The following is a 16,193-nucleotide window of genomic DNA, read 5'->3' on the forward strand; positions in this document are numbered from 1 at the left end:
TAAACTAGTTATTGGTATCGCGAATGACAACAATTGCTCCATCTATCAAATGGATGTCAAATATGTGTTTTTGAACGGACCGTTTGAAGAGGAAGTTTATATAGAGCAGCCCCCTGATTTTGTTGTGAAAAACCAAGAGTCAAAGTTTTATAAGATTAAGAAAGCAATATACAGTTTGAAACAAGCTCCAAGATCTTGGCACAAGAGGATAAATGCTTTCTTAAAGTAGATTGGTTTCAAGAAGTTTGTATCCAAACATGACGTGTATGTGAAGAGGGATACAAATGAATGGGTGATAATCCTTCGTCTATACGTAGAAGACTTGTTGATTACGGACAACAATAAAAAGTGCATTTCTAAGTTCAAGAGTGGACTTATGAAAGAGTTTGAAATGACCGACCTTGGCCTCGTGACATACTTCCTTGGTATTAAGTTCCAGAAGTCCAAGAAATAAATGTTCATATGCCAAAGAAGGTATGCCCTTGATATTTTGAAGAAGTTTTAAATAGAGCATTGTAATGCTGCCACTACTCCAACTGAACTGAGGCTACAATTATCGGAGAATAAGGATGAGCAAGATGTTAATCCAACTCATTATAGAAGGCTGACTAGATCCTTGTGTTACTTGTGTAATACGTGACAAAATTTGATATTTAGTGTTGGTATTGTGATTAGATTCATGGAGATATCTAAGGTGTCTCACTTAGTAGTAGTAAAGAGGATTCTAAGATACGTCAAAGGATCTATTAGCTGCAAAATTCTCTTTCCTGCACTGGACACAAGCAGAAAATGAAATTTACTTTATTCTACCGATTCTAATTGGTGTAGAGATAAAGACGATCGAAAGTGTAAAACTAGATACATCTTTATATTTGGTAGAACACTAATCTAATGGTGTTCGAAGAAGGAACTAGTAGTAATATTCTCGTCTTGTAAGGCTGAGTACATTATCACTTTGTTGTATGCATGCGAAGTTATGTGGCTAATAAATTTATTGAAGGAACTAGGAAGCGATGAGGGTGACGGGTAACCCTCTTGGTTGATAACGTTTCTGCTATAAACTTTCATACGAGCCCAATTGCACATGGGATGAGTAAACATATTGAGATAAGGTGTAACATCCTAAATCACCCCACGTAAATATATAGGAAATTAATAGTAATTAAAATGTAAATTCAAAAACATTTAGGATTCTACCTTCATAAATCAACAAAAAATCTCATAAAGTAGATACGCACACATATCACAAATCAATCATGTATGAAATTCTTTTATCTTAATCGCAGCGGAAAAAAACAAAACAAATCATTCACAAATTTCCAACATAAAACATATCTTGACAACATCGTCTCTAGAGTAAGTACCAACATAAAACAGTAATAAAAAATTCAGCAACGAAGTTTATAATTTTTTACTCCCAAAATAACAAAACAAATGCGAAAAACCCCCAAGTGTTACGTATCAGAGCAACACCGACCCAACTATGCAAAGCAAGGAATTTCCTCAGCTAAATGCCTCCTCAAGCTACTGCAGATTATCTGCACGTTACCAACATAAGGTAACATTCAAACATAAGGGGTGATATATCATAACATTATAAAGGAAGTATAGTAATGAGCAGATTGAAATACAAGTTCACATGATCACACTCCATGTTATTCCATTCATTCACTATATTTGTCACACAATATTAAAACATACTAGTACTTATACATCCACAACAAAGAATCACAATTATCAAACCAATAGTAATAACAATAATATTCAATGAGACCGACTTCCTAGTATGCATGTGGTACCCAGGGCATCATCCCACATCACTTTGCTAATTTTGGGCATAATCGAGCCAAGCTCATGTCACTTTGCCAATCTAGGCCACGTCATTGTCATAATCAAAGCAAAATATGCAATGCCTACATGTGACAACATAACAATGCAACATAAGTAATACACCACATCACTGCCACTTCGGCTAACAACAACTGGTTGTGTCATGGAACAACCTGCAAGTCATCCTCAAATAGACACCCGGTTCAAAAGTTATGGTTCTTTGAAGTTTATAAAAAAATTATTTCAACTCAGTGGAACCCGGTTCCCATATTTGGGAACCGGTTCCCCTATTTAAAAAATCAACTTTCATGTAACAGAGAGTCTGGGAACTCGGTTCCCCTATTTAAAATTCAATTTTATTTGTTACAGAGGGTCTGGGAACTCGGTTCCCTCATTTGGGGAACCAGTTCCCGCTATAGCAAACCCAAAATTACTGTTTTTGCTGCTACGTACCTTTACCCCTCAAAACCCCAAAACCCATATTTTCCCCATACGAAAATCATCAGAATTCATCAATTATCAACATCAAAATCAACAACTCTAAAGATTCATCAACAACAATAAGAACTCACGACATACAATTCACATAACCCAATTTCTACCATTCTCCACCATTATACAACCCTTTATAAGGTTAGAACCCCACCCTTACCTTGTTTGGTGATTCTAAACCTTCAACCGGAAAATTCCTCCGTTCTAGGTCGTACTATCTTCTCTTCTCCCCCTTCTCTCTATTCTACGTTCCCTTCAAAATTCTGTTATTCATTAACTCTCTCTATTTTCCTATTTTCCTCCGTTTATTAATCTTTCACTAATTATTTCCCTTTATCTGGGCTTAACATTCACACTCCCCACATTACTCATGCTAACTCATGTACATGGCCCAATTACTACTTATCTACAACTCTCTTATTATTATTATTATTATTATTATTATTATTATTATTATTATTATTATTAAAACATAAAACAATTATATCAAACACCGAGGATTCCTAATTTCACTATATAATTTAACGTACGCGAATTAAATAATTAAGTAAATTTTACGGGCGTTACAACTCTCCCTCACTTAGAATATTTTTGTCCTCGAAAATTTACCTGATTCAAAAAACTCGGGATAGGATTCTTGGCAAGTTAAACATGCATACAAGAATTGCGCTACGTCACGTGTAACGCCCGTATTTCAATTTATTATTTAATTTGGATTATTTTGGTATTTATTGAGTTTTGGTGTATTTTGGGCGATTTAGTCGGTATTATTTCTGGATAGCGGATCAAGAGTTAATTGAGAATTTTAATATTTTCAGTATTATAATTATTATTGGAATAATTTTTGGAGTTTTGGGAATTTTTCGAGTAATTAAGATTCGATCGAGAATTTGAGACGAAGAGTAAAAAGGGAGTATACTGTGAGTAAATTAAATGGGCTTGTGAGAGTTATGCAGTTGTAATACGGTGGGAGAACTGACTTTTTTAAATGTTGCGGACCATCTCTTCGAGCATAACCAAACTGACGTAGAACCAATCAAGGGTTATAAGTAATACCCCCTCTTATGCCAAGCAAAGGCACATTAGGATATTGTCCACAACGATCGATTATAGTAACATTCTCCTTGGATAAGGAAAGCCAACGGATATCAGAATGAGAAAGTGACATTATTCTCTTATGCCATTTCAACCCTTGGTCATTCCTCATTACTGAGCAAGGAAAGTGAGAAATAAACCACTTAGATAACAAAGGTATACAACACATAAGAGTCCCTCGTTTCTTCATAGTACGAGTGTGAAGAGAGTGTAAGATGTCTCCAAGCAAAGTAGGCACTAGGTTGTGTGTCAGAAATATCTTTATGGCATGCACATCTATAAACTGATCAGGATTAGGAAATAACACCAAACCTTAAATAAGTAAAGCTAATATGTCCTCGAAGGCTTGATAACTCATGGCTTTCAAAAACATACGAGCTTTTCCGACTAAGAACTTAGCGAGGAAACCCTTGACTCCACTTCTCGTTCCCCAATGACCTTCAATTTCAGATTTCTTAAGATGTAAAGCAGCGGCAATGACTTCCAGTTTTGGAGTATCTTCCAAACCAGTGAATGGAATCTGATCTCGGATAGGGAGACCAAGTATGTCAGAAAACTCCTCTATAGTAGGTACTAGCTGATAATCTGGGAAAGTAAAATAATGGTGCTCGGGGTCAAAGAATTGGAACAATACCCTCATCATCTCTTCTTTAAAACCTGATGTAACCAAACTGAGCAAGTGACCATGTTTTTCAGCAAAGCGGAAACCTCCGGGAACCTTTGATACCAACTCTTTCTGCTCGGAAGGTACCTTCATAAAGTTAACTCGAATGGTGTTTCTAGTATCCATGACCTACAAAATAGAACAAAGATGAATTCCTTGGTCCTCGAAACGGTTAGTAAAATGATATGCCATGATGTCATGATGCTTATGATGTTATGATGTCAGGTAGTTAACAAACACAAACAAGTCACACAATTGCCTTAGGGTTAGGCTTGCATGTAGTCCAAAGGTGCATACCCTCCCCACTAATGTTTAGTATGTTCAACCTGTCCTATACAAAGATCGGGTTCTAGGGAGCTCATATCATTGACCTTTCTCGAAGGCATTATTTCAGTTCAACAATCAAATCGCCGATCGAAAACATCCTGAAAGTCCAGTCCATATGAGTGTAGCATCGAGTATCAACCAACTTCGGTCGGAACCAAAGCCAGCCATCTCACTACTTTCTAATAGGCCAAAGTCAAGTTCAACTAGGGTTCTAAGGGAAAATTAGTGCTTAATGACACCACGCAGCAGCCAAGTGTTTCCTCAAGTCGGATCCCAAGGATTGCCAGGACAAACTATTGTGTCACACTAACGATGGCACCATATCAACCATAGCAGCATACGCCGTGCAGTCTCCTTGGTCTCATGCCATTTACCTAAGGTACTCAGATACGGGTTAGGATCTTTCACACAAGTAAACCCAAACAAGCCCACAAATATAAAGCAAACAATACAAACAATTGAAAACATTTAAAAGTGAATCCTAAACATTAAGGTAACCGCTCTTTTTATTTGAATACATCCCCAGCAGAGTCGCCACTTCTGTAATACGGTGGGAGAACTGACTTTTTTAAATGTTGCGGATAGCAAGAGTTGCCACAGACTTTTATTTTATCCAATATATAGAAAGGCAAAAAGAACAGGAAAAGACCTTTTAAAAAGATTTTGAGTTCGGGGGGGTAGGTTATACAAAGGGAAGGTGTAAGCACCCTTTGTATCCATGGTTATCCATGGGCTTTTAATTGCTTAGCTTACTTGTTCGTTTGTTTGAAAAGAAGTGTAGTGTGTGATAAGAAAAGATTTTGACTAAGGACTTTAGCTTGTAAATAAGCGTAGCCTTTTTGAATTGATTTGAAAAGGGGGTGTGAAAAGTAATTTGAGTTTGAATAGTGTTGAGCAAGCAATTAAAGGCACCTACCCTAAGATTCTTTCTTGTTCTTTAAGTTTTCGTTCGAAAGGGCTATCCATACCATAAAGAGGGTAGGTAGTCCTTTCATTGGATGTAAAGGGTCATCGAGGAAGTATCGTTCGCCAGAAAACTATCCCTACCATATAGAGGGTAGGTATACTTTAGGGAATGGATATAATAGTCATTTAGGCAACAGGCGAGGATACCTTAGCAATGTGACAATCATCTTTATTTCCGAGGCAGCATCGAGGGACAAAATCTTATGATCTTTTCAATGAATTAAGGCAGCATTTGCTTTAGGTATCCTCGGAATCTAGGGACTTGACTATTTTATAATCGTAATTAAAAGGCAAAAGGCAGCATAAGAAGGGTTACCCTAAAGGTGTGTGTGTGGCACAATCAAGTGATTCAGTTCGAATATTTATCTTATAATTAGTGATCTAATTCATTTTAACAAGGTTTGCACTCCCTAGGATTACTAACCACAGCAGAAAAATAAACAGAAATAAAGATCCTACGCTATTACAATAAACACCTGTAGGGCGGAAAAATAAAGGCAAGAAAATAAAATCCTAAATCTATTACAATAAACACCTGCAGAGGAATAGAGGCAAAATAATAGAAACACTAAGTTATTACAAGGCTTTGGGGCAGATACAATATAGAGGAAGAATTGGGTGCGAAAATAAAAATTAAAAATATTACAAGCCACAAGGGCAAACACAAGGCAGATAACAAAGAAGGCAAGAATAGACAATAAAAATTAAAAGGAAAAAGGTTTTGAAAATATTCAGGGTAAACCCTGATTTTTAAGAAAAGATTTAAATGAAATAAGGTAAATAAATTAAAAATAAAAAGGAAAGGTTTTTTTGAAAATGTCAGGGTAAACCCTGATTTTTTAGGGAATGAGGTTTTATGAAAAACGACACTAAGTTAATAGACGACACCTACCTAAGACACCTATGGCTGCTAGGGTTTTAAATTAATCGAGGCTAACAAACTCTAAAAATTAATTATTGGTTTTTAACCTAATTAATTTTAAAATCGGCTAATCCTGATTAAATTAAATCTAAGTTATTTAACCTAATTACTCAACCTAATTTAAATTAATTTTCTAATTAATCGTCTAATTATTTAACCCAAATTATTTAATTAAATTAATTAAATCCTAAATTAAAATATTTAATTATTAACCTAAAATCAATTACTAATTTATTATTAAAACTAAATTAATTTTCTAAGGTTAATTACTAAATTAAATAAAATAAATAAATTATTTAATTAAATAAACAAATTTCACTAAAAAAAAGAGGTTTGAAGTTATATAAAAAAAAGAAAATATTTAGAAAAGAAAAGAAAGTAATAGGCTAAAAAGTAAATAAAAATATAAAAAAAAGTGTGGGCGGCTGGAGGGTCCACGGTATAGGTGCGAGTTCTTGAACGTCTGATCTGTAAGAGATGCGATCCGATGGTCAGAATAAGGAGAGCGTATCATACGCGTGTGGAACTGGAGACACTGGATTCACAGATTTAAATAATCTGTCGCGTGCGTGAGTAGTCCTATGGGGAAGTGCCACGCCATCATCTTCTTGCCCCAACCTTCGTTTTAAACCTGTAACAACCCTGTAGCTACGGACAAACCATTGCTATAGCCTTTAGCGACGGTTTCCAAGTGTAGCCGTAGCACCTGCAATTCTCAAATTAAAATATATGCAATATAAATTTACAATGGGGCTATGGATCGACTGCAAATTGCATTCTGAATCCATTGATGTTATCGGTTTGGGTTAATTTTTCTTGTAACTCGAAGCCCTAAAACAGAGCTTCTAAAACCTAACAATGGTGAAACACCATACCTGCACATGAACCACAATTAAACAATCCATAACGCATCATAACATCATTGTAAACATAAATATGCTACCGAATTACGTTAATTGGGCGTGAATCATTGAAATCGAGTTTGAAATTTGGAGAGCAAACCTTGGCTTGATACTTACAATTCCGCATGCTGTAGACCTGGGGATTGATTGGAATTGCTTCACCACCTTCTAAGGATTGTTTTCTAATGATCAAAAGCCCCTGATGAAGGAGTGAAAAATACTTAGAAAGGGGGGGGGATTGAATAAGTGTAACTTCTAAAAAACTTGGAAGATAAAAACAATGAACAAAATTATTTTTATCCTGGTTCGTTGTTAACCAAACTACTCCAGTCCACCCCTGACAAGGTGATTTACCTCAACTGAGGATTTAATCCACTAATCCAACTGATTACAATGGTTATCCACTTAGATACCCTCTAAGTCTTCTAGAGTCTATAGATCACAACTTGATCACTCTAGGAAATCCTTTTACAATCAATGTAAAATAAATGTTTACGAGAGTTTAGATTGCTTCTAATAAAGCTGTAATCACGCAAAGTGATATTTCTCTTAAGTTCTAATTCTTAACACTCACTAAGATATTACAAAGATGTGAGGTTAAAGATGAAGTTCTTTTTGCTTTTCAGTTTGACAGCGTTTCTGTAAGTTTGCGCAAGTGTTGTGTATGCTGCCTCTGAATGGAACTTCTATATATAGGCGCTTGAGAGGAAATGACCGTTGGGAGCATTTAATGCATTGCGTGAATAGTACAACGCTGCGTTTAATGTTTCACACTTTTGTCAACTACCTCGAGCCATGCTTTTGCTGCCTTTACTGACTTTGCCTTTTGTAGCTTCTAATGTTCTTTTTGTCAGTCAGAGATTTGACGTTACAGCCTTTCATCTTGTACTTTCTTCTGGACTCAGAATGTGTTGAATAGACGTTTGAATTTCAGAGTCTCCAGCTTTGGTGCAGAGCATCCTCTGTCTTCAGACTTTGAAGAGCTTTGAGCGTGATACCATCAGAGCTTCGGAGCTTGTACTTTTGAATGCCATCTTCTGATGCTTTCCAATTCATGTTCTGATTCTGTAGAACCATCTTCTGATGTCTTGCTAGACCATGTTCTGATGAAGCCATCCAGAACTTCTCGGTCAGTGCTTCTGAACGCTGATTTGTGCATACTCTTTTATACTTTTCCTGAAATGGAAAACGTAAAGGATTAGAGTACCACATTGTCTTATACAAAATTCATACTTAATGTTATCATCAAAACTAAGAATATTGATCAGAACATTTCTTGTTCTAACAATCTCCCCCTTTTTGATGATAACAAAAACATACATAATTGATATGAATTTGTATCCAGAATATCAGATGAACAAAGACAATACACAGATATAGCATTAAGCATATAATTCAGACTGTGTGAATATGTCTCCCCCTGAGATTAACAATGTCCCCCTGAAATTAATACTAGAAGAATTTATAAATAAAAGACTTCCCTGAGTATTTTTCCATTTCAGTTGAGACTTTCACGTTGAACTTGAACTTCAGAGTATTCAGAGCTTCTCTTCAGAGCTTCCATTGGACAGCTTCTGAGCTTTGAATTTCTCTTTGAGATCACTTGTATCAGAGCTCTATATCTTCAGTCTTCTATTAGAGCTTTAGGTTTAACAAGGCATTTCTTGCTTCTGATCTTGAAGCTTCAGAGCGCTAAGCTTGCTTCAATTCTTTAACAACTTTTCTTTAGAATTGCTTTTCCCCATGTATTTGTTTCTCATATTGACCTTGTACAGAATATCACATTCCTGCAAAAACTATCAAAGACAGAAAACTTGCAAATAATTATTAGGAATGTTGAGACTTAAGCCCAGAAATTGATAATATAAATCAATTCAATTATCACATTTCTCCCCCTTTTTATCATAACATCAAAAAGTATAAAAGATTCAGATGAAAGACACAATAGAATGAAGAAAGAAAAGATAATTTTTCATTTCTAATCAGAAGAGAGAATACAAAGAAGATGCAGCAAACAAATGCAAAAAACGAAGAAAAACCAACTAAGACACAAGACATACTACGAATGGCTAAACTTAGAAGCTAAGGCGGCCAGAAGGTTCTTAATCTCATAAGTGTCTTCAGCTTGCTTCTTGGAGGTTTCTTCTTGGTTCTTCATCCAAGTTCTGAACTCCGCATTAGTGTCATCTTGCTTGTCCAGACGACTAGCCAAGTTAGCTTGATTTTGTTGGAGTTCCTTCAGAGTGTTCAACAGAACAGAGGCAGAAGGACCAACAGAAGAAGCATCAAAGCTCTTAACCAGAACAAGATGAGCAGCATCAGCTTCAACCATTTGAACATCTTCATGATTTTCCTCAGCAGGAATTTCTTCAGTAGGAAGCCCTTTTGAAAACTGGAGGTTCAGGTTCTAGAGGATACTCAACTTCTGGGTAAACCATATCAGGATCCTTTTCCAGAGAGTTCTCCCTGAACCAGTTGAACAACATCTGAAAATCTCCAGTAAAAACCTTGTAAGGATATGGCTTCCATACAACTATTGCCAGAGGATTTTCTTCTTCTAACTCATCAACAAACTGCTTCTCTTCCAGAGGCTTCCAGTTGGTGATTGGATGATAGTACTTTCCATCATCATACTCCAAAAAGAGTCCATCAGGAGCCAAACAATCTTTCTGGAGATCCAAAAATTCAGCTTGTATTTCCTTATCAAAATCTCTCCAGAGCTTTCCAGCAGCTACATGATCCAACTTGGAATCATGAGCAACCTTCAGAACTTCTAAACTTGTCCTGACCTTGTACTTTAATAATTCAAAACGAATATCAACAGAGGGTTTAGGAGGGTTGATTCTGAGATGGGTGATAGGAGAGTCTGGGTTAAAAATAAAATAAGGTTCAGGTTCTCTAGAGAACAAAGTAGAGGTGGTTGAAGAGGATAGAGAGGATGATGAATTTGTTGTGGAGGTAGATGAAGGGTCATTTATTGGTGAGATTGCTGAAGGAATGGAGAAGGTTGAATGAGGTTGATTAGTGGAAAAGATATTTTCAGATGGAATAGTTGGAAAGATGGCATTTAGAGGTTGGGGGTTCAGAGTTGGTTCAGAATGAAGAGGATGGTTTCTTTTAGAGGTGGTGGATGAAGATGGAATTTCAGAAGAAGATGGTCTTTTCTGAGGAGGGAGGTCAGAGGTAGAATGTAAACTAGAGGTGTCTACATTATCAATATCTTCTATGAGCTTCTGAATCTGTTTAGAAGTTCTAGGTACTTTGAGGGACTCTGTTGATACGTATTCAGAACTATTAACAGGTACAGAGTCAGAGATTACAATACCTGAAGGTTTCTTTTGCTTCTTAGCTTTCTTTGGAGCAACACCTTCATTAGTAACTTTTCTCTTCAGCTTCTTCTGTTTCTTCTTCTTATCCTTTTTCTTTAACTTATCCAAAGATGGAAGAGTTCTTCCACGAATCCATGCAGGATCAACTTCTGACTGGTCTCTTACAGAAGATTCCAGATAGAGTTGAACAGATTCTGATAGTTCTTCCTTGAACATCTGAGGGAATTCAGCAATAGGAATTCTTCTGGTCAGAATATCAGGAATTGCCTTTGGAGTGGAGATCACCTTCTTAATCAAGTGCGTTCTTCTCAAAGACTGAGCAGTCAGAGTACTCCCATGAACAACAGTCAGATCATGATTGAAGACAACTTCTCTCAGAGTATCAATCAGACCACTCTCAGTCAGAATGTCTGATACCAATCTTCCCATAGGAATGGTATTCTTCTTAATTTTGGGATACTTCAGACGTTCTGCCTCCCTTGATTCTGTCACATGAGTACACAAATGATTGAACAGAACTTGAGGCAAGTTTATTCTCATACCCTTTCCAATGCAGTACAGCAGGAACTGCTGATCTTGACTGATGTAGGTTGCAGAATTTGTAGGTTTTCTGTGATTGAAAGATCCCAGAATGATCTTTGCCCAAACTCTGTACGAAGGCTTCAGATTTGTAGAGTGAGGAGAGCCTTTTCTAGAAGTAAACAACTCTGGATGAACTTTATCCCAATCAGTTCTTCTAGGGAGAGAACCAAAAATTCCACCCAAACCTTGAAGGCTGTATAACTTCCTTATCAGATTCTCAGAGACAACAACTTCTTGCCCTAGCATGAAGGAGATGATAGTAGTTGGGGTAACAGTGGCATGAGTCCAAAATTCCTTAACCAAAAGAGGATAAATCGGTCCAATAAGACATTCAAAATAGTTTGCCCATCCTTGAACCAACATATCTGTTTAGATGTTGAAATCGTGTGCTTGCAAATTTTCAAAATCTACTATAGATTCACAAAGAACTTCCAAATCATCGTATGGAATCAAACAAGTCTTCAATGGAGTGAAGACAGATTTCTGTTGTTGAACTTGTTCTTGATGTTTAGAGGACGAAGCCTTGCGTTGAACATTGGATGAAGAAGCCATTTAAGCAAAACTGAGATTGCTGGGTTTCACTTTAGGGTTTTGAAAAAAGAGCAGGAGAGGCAAAAATGCATAAAACGATGAACAGTGAAGATGAGTAGAAAGAGATGAAATGAATGTGAGATGCGTTTATATAGGCACGGATTTGAAATAAAATGCAATGAAATTCTAAATGAGAGAGATTACTAGATGTGAATCAATCATAATTAATGTTGAATGACGTTAGGAGAGATAACGTGAATTTTGAAAAGATTTGCACAGTTACCTAGGGCGGCGTCTCATCAACTGCACGCATGCTTGTCCCTTCAGAATGAACACGTGGTCATCATCTAGAATAGCTGGTGACAGCTGTTTTGATCTAATAGAAGTTCTGGATCAACTTAGACATATGAAACGTTAGCAATAACAGAATCAGAGTATCTAAATGATCAAACATAACCAGAACATCTGATAAGAAATAAATAAACATTTCAAATCTAATCCATATATCAGATCTTCTCAACACCTTCATTCTGGGCATAAGTCCATACTGATGTTCTTCAGAATGAACTTAAACTTATCTTCAGCAAGGGGTTTTGTAAATATATCAGCCCACTGATGTTCTGTATCCATAAAGTTTAAAGAAAGAACACCCTTCTAAACATAGTCCCTAATGAAGTGATGTTTAATCTCAATATGTTTAGCTTTATAATGTAAGATAGGATTCTTAGATAAACAAATAGCAGAAGTATTATCACAGAATATAGGAATGTTACTCTCATATATCTGATAGTCTTCTAGCTGACTTTTCATCCAGAGCATCTGTGTACTACATCCAGCAGCAGCAACATATTCTGCTTCTATAGTTGAGAGTGCAATGGTAGCTTGCTTCTTGCTGTACCAGGAGAGCAGGTGGCTACCCAGAAACTGACAGCTTCCAGAAGTACTTTTCCTTTCAACTCTATCTCCAGCGTAATCAGCATCACCATATCCTACTAAGTTGTATTCTTCAAATCTTCTGTAGACTACACCAACATTAGTAGTACCTTTCACATACCTCTGAATTCTTTTAACACCTGTTAAGTGAGATTCTCTAGGATCTGATTGGAATCTAGCACACAAGCATACACTAAATAAAATATCAGGCCTAAAAGCAAGAAGATATATAAGAGATCCTATCATACCTCTGTAGATCTTTTGATCTACCTTCTTGCTTACCTTATTCTTACCTAATACACACGTTGGATGCATTGGAGTCTTTGCTTCTTTACTTTCAGACAGATTAAACTTCTTCAGAAGCTCTTTCACATACTTGGTCTGATGAACATAAGTTCCTTCAGAAGTTTGATTGATCTGAATGCCTAGGAAGTACTTGAGTTCTCCCATCATGCTCATCTCAAATTCTTCCTGCATAGACTTATCAAACTCCTTTCCAAGTGTAGCATTAGATGTTCCAAATATGATATCATCAACATAAATTTGGAAAATTAAAATATCCCTTTTAAAGGTTTTACAGAAGAGAGTTGTGTCTACTTTTCCTCTTGTGAAACCATTATCTAGAAGGAAAGAACTTAATCTTTCATACCAAGCTCTGGGAGCTTGCTTCAATCCGTATAATGATTTCTTTAACTTAAAAACATGTTCTGGAGACTTATAGTCTTCAAAACTAGGAGGTTGGTGGACATAAACTTCTTCATCTATATAACCATTTAGAAAGGCACTCTTAACATCCATCTAAAGCAGAGTGATGTTATTCTGAGTGGAAAATGAAATTAATAAATGAATAGATTCTAACCTAGCCACTGGTGCAAAGGTTTCTGTATAGTCAATGCCTTCTTGCTGACTATAGCCCTGAGCAACCAGTCTGGCTTTGTTTCTGATGACTTCACCTTTCTCACTCAGCTTGTTTCTGAAGACCCACTTTGTTCCAATGATGTTAAATCCTTTTGGTCTTGGAACCAGATCCTAAACATCATTCCTTGTAAACTGATTTAACTCTTCTTGCATGGCAATAATCCAGTCAACATCTTCCAGAGCTTGATCAACAGAAGTTGGTTCAATCAAGGATACTAGACCAAATTGACATTCTGCATTGTTCTTCAGGAATGCTCTAGTTATGATGGGATCATCTTTCTTTCCAATGATAACATCTTCTGGATGAGCAGAGTTGAGTCTAGAACATATTCAGAGTGTTGGCTCTTCAGATATTATGAGATTCTCTAAAGAGGCTGCAACTTGATCTTCTGATACTTCTTTACTCTTGGGTTCTTCATGATCTGAGTTAGAGATATCTATATCTGCAAAATTCTCAAACTGCTTTGGCTTTTCAAGACCAAGCTTATTATCAAATCTGATATTGATTGATTCTTCAACTACCAGAGTTTTAGTATTGTATACTCTGTAATCTTTTAAGCGTTCAGAATATCCAAGTAGAAAATACATCTGAGCTTTAGAATCAAACTTATTTAGATGATCTTTAGTATTTAGAATATAGCATACACATCCAAATGGATGGAAATAAGAATTGTTGGGCTTTCTGTTCTTCCACAATTCATGACATGTTTGTCTTTTGAGCTTTGAAGGAGATCTGCAACAGGAATTATCTTATCCTTAGGTACCCACATTCTTTTGGGTCCTTTGGGGTTAGTCCTTCTCAAGTTCTGATTGAACTGAGATTTAGCATGTGGTTTAGCATAATATTTTCTATAGTGTGCAACAACATTTTTCTTTGTGTGTGTTATGTGGAAACTCTGAGAGTGTGATGTGTGTTTGATATCATGAGAATGGCCATACTTGAACTGATCATACAAAGGTTTGTATGTGATAATCATCTCATAAAGAGGTTCAAGTTTATATGGGGTTTCACCCTCAAAGCCTATGCCTATTCTCTTGTTTCCACTTACACCATATATCATAAAGGCTAGCTGACTTCTGCCTATCCCTCTAGATAAGAACTTTCTGAAGCTCAATTCATATTCTTTCAAAATATTGTTAGTGCTTGGAATAGACTTTTCTGAACTTGAAGATGATTTAATATCTTTAGTTAATTTTAAAACTTTTTCTTTCAGTTCAGAATTTTCTATTTCAAGTCTCTTAGTTTCAGATTCAAAGAGCTTTTTCAGCTTTTTGTATTTGATACTAAGATGACTCTTGACTTCCAGAAGTTCATATAAGCTGGAAACTAAATCATCTCTAGTGAGTTCAGAAAATACCTCATCAGAGTCTGAATCAGAACTAGACTCTTCACCAGCATCAACTGTTGCCATGAGTGCTATGTTTGCCTGCTCATCTTTAGAGTCTGACTCTTGATCAGAAGAATCTGAGTCATCCAATGTAGCCATAAGACCTTTCTTCTTTTCAAATCTTTTCTTGGGCTTATCCCTATGAAGCTTTGGACATTCATTCTTGTAGTGTCCAGGCTCTTTACATTCATAGCACGTCACCTTCTTCTTGCTAGATCTTCTATGTTCAGAAGATTCTCCTTTTTCAGGTCTTTTGAAGTTCTTGAAGTTCTTGAACTTTCTCTGCTTGCTTTTCCAGAGTTGATTTACTCTTCTGAATATTATAGATAGTTTATCTTCTTCTTCTTCTGACTCTGACTGGTCAAATTCTTCTTCTTCAGCCTGAAAAGCGTTAGTGCATTTTTTATTATTAGATTTTAATGCAATAGATTTACCTTTCTTCTGAGGTTCATTTGCATCCAGCTCATTCTCATGACTCCTTAGGGCACTGATCAGCTCCTCAAGAGACACTTCATTCAGATTCTTGGCAATCTTGAATGCAGTCACCATGGGTCCCCATCTTCTGGGTAAGCTTTTGATGATCTTCTTTACATGATCAGCTTTGGTGTAGCCTTTATGTAGCACTCTCAATCCATCAGTCAGAGTCTGGAACCTTGAAAACATTGCTTCAATGTTCTCATCTTCCTCCATCTTGAATTCTTCATACTTCTAGATTAGAGCTAAAGTCTTTGTCTCCTTTACTTGAGCATTTCCCTCATGAGTCCTCTTTAGAGATTCAAAGATATCATGAGCTGTTTCTCTATTTGTTATCTTCTCATACTCAGCATGAGAGATAACATTTAGCAATATGGTCCTTGACTTGTGATGATTCTTGAATTCTTTCTTTTGGTCATCACTCATAGCTTGTCTTGGAATCTTGACTCCACGAGTGTTTACAGGATGTGTGTAACGATACAACACTAAGTCCCATAAGTCACCATCTTGACAAAGAAAGTAACTTTCAAGTCTATCCTTCCAATACTCAAAATTTTCACCATCAAAGACTGGTGGTCTATTGTAACCATTGAAGCTACTGCTTCCATTGTTACCGTTGTTGTTTTGCTCAGGAGGAGGAGTAGATGAAGTTGTTTCAACCATTTTGAATTTGTGTTTTTCTCCCTGAATCTTTTTTCTAACACGGTTAAGTGCTTGCACCTAGAACCGGCGCTCTGATGCCAATTGAAGGAGTGAAAACACTTAGAAAGGGGGGGGGGGATTGAATAAGTGTAACTTCTAAAAAACTTGGAAGATAAAAACAATGAACAAAATTATTTT

Source organism: Vicia villosa, unplaced genomic scaffold (genome assembly GCF_029867415.1).
Source record: "Vicia villosa cultivar HV-30 ecotype Madison, WI unplaced genomic scaffold, Vvil1.0 ctg.001948F_1_1, whole genome shotgun sequence".
NCBI lineage: Eukaryota > Viridiplantae > Streptophyta > Magnoliopsida > Fabales > Fabaceae > Vicia > Vicia villosa.